This window comes from Microtus ochrogaster, chromosome X (genome assembly GCF_000317375.1).
Source record: "Microtus ochrogaster isolate Prairie Vole_2 chromosome X, MicOch1.0, whole genome shotgun sequence".
NCBI lineage: Eukaryota > Metazoa > Chordata > Mammalia > Rodentia > Cricetidae > Microtus > Microtus ochrogaster.
Window position 1 is genome coordinate 35,016,806 of NC_022026.1, and position 1,905 is coordinate 35,018,710.

At 46.7% G+C, this 1,905-nt stretch overlaps 1 pseudogene; it reads left to right on the forward strand.

Moving 5' to 3' along the window:
* The first annotated feature begins 942 nt into the window (after nucleotides 1-942).
* Nucleotides 943-1,582, forward strand: LOC101992035 (annotated as a pseudogene).
* Nucleotides 1,583-1,905: the final 323 nt, after the last annotated feature.

The window sequence follows — 1,905 nt, forward strand, 5'->3', positions numbered from 1 at the left end:
ATGTACGTATTTACTCATTTCTTCAAATTTTTGGTTATACTTCTCATCCATTTCTATAAGGGCATTTTTCACATGTTGTTTATGGGACTCTATTGCTTTCATAAAGTCTATTTTTTCCACTTCTTCTGTGTTAGGGTGTTGAAGACCTTCTGTTGTAAGATCATTGGGTTCTGGTGTTTTCATGCTGTTCTTCAGGTTATTGGGTTCTTGACTTGGCACCTGCCCATCTCCTCCTATCGATGCTATCTAAGGGGTCTGTTAAAACTGGTTCAGGTTTCCCTGCTGGCCAGGGGCTCCTCCCACAAAATGCCCTAGCTCTGTTTCCTGGTTCCCGCTGGGGGCCAATATCCCTCTCACCCCTCAGAAGGGTCCCCAGGAATAGGACCTGGCTCCTCCTCTGCCAGGGACCCCGCCAACCAAAGGCCCACCTCCTTGATCCAACCTTAGTGGGGAGATCTGCTCTCGGTGTTGTGCGCTGTCCCTGCAGCCTGCGTCTGCCACCACGCCAGTTCCCGCCACCCGCAGCCTGTGTCCTCTGCTGCCACTCTGGTCCCAGCCAGTCCCAGCCAGCCATGGAGGGCGTCCTCCGGCCACCTCCGCTGTGTCCGGGTTCCGACCGCCTCCGCTGTGTCCGGGTTCCGGCCGCCTCCGCAGCGTCCAGGTTCTGCAGAAAGAATCTTAAGCTGCACAAACTTCAGGGGAAATTTCTGGACAAACAAATAATAAATGAGCCGTGAAGGTAAAGTTTAGTCAGACAATGAAGTAGGAGCTGTGCCTTACCCTAATGGTGAAAGGTGGAAATATGTTATGGTTACTTAGCACTGTCCCTGAAGCAACTTTGGGTGCAGTTTCTCCAAAGAATTCTGTAATATTTTGAGGGTTTTCTAAAATTGAAAATTTTAAAATAAGAACTTAGAAAACATTGCTGAGAGAGAAAAAAAGATGGCGGAGAGGCAGGTTCTGGTGTTAGATGGCCGAGGTCATCTTATGGGTCGCCTGGCGGCCATTGTGGCCAAGCAGATACTGCTGGGCCGAAAGGTGGTCGTTGTTAGCTGTGAGGGCATCAACATTTCCAGAAATTTCTACAGAAACAAGTTGAAGTATCTAGCCTTTCCCCGAAAGTGGATGAACACCAATCCCTCCCGAGGCCCCTACCATTTCCAAGCCCCGACCCGCACTTTTTGGTGCCCTGTGCGAGGTATGCTGCCCCACAAGACCAACCGAGACCAGGCTGCCCTGGAACGCCTCAAGGTGTTGGATGCGATCCCTCCACCCTATGACAAGAAAAAGCAGGTGGTGGTCCCTACTGCCCTCAAGGATGTGCGGGTGAAGCCTACCAAGAAGTTTGCTTACCTGGGGCATCTGACTCATGAGGTCGGGTGGAAGTACCAGGCAATAACAGCCACTCTGGAGGAGAAACGGAAGGAAAAGGCCAAGATGCACTGTTGGAAGAAGAAGCAGCTCTTGAGGCTATGGAAAAAGGCAGAAAAGAACATAGAGAAAAAATCTGCAAGTTCACAGAGGTCCTCAAGACCAACAGACTCCTTGTGTGAGCCCAATAAAGACTATTTGTGCCTCAAAAAAAAAAGAAAAGAAAAGAAAAGAAAAAGAAAAGAAAACATTGCTGAGTATTGTTGAATTACTTATTTTTTAATATCTATGAATGAAATTATGTAGTCAGTGGCCGAATCCTTCTGAACTTAGCATACTTCAAAGGAGATAGCTAAGCAAATATTCAACCGTTCTCTGAAATGAGAGCTGGAGTGTATATGATCAAAACACATGATGCATATGCCGTTATGAAATTCCTTACATTACACAATTAAAATGTCTTAACAGAAGTTTTTAAAGCAAATTCTCAATGTTAACTCAGGTAATGAGTGTATTACGATGAATGTTTTATTA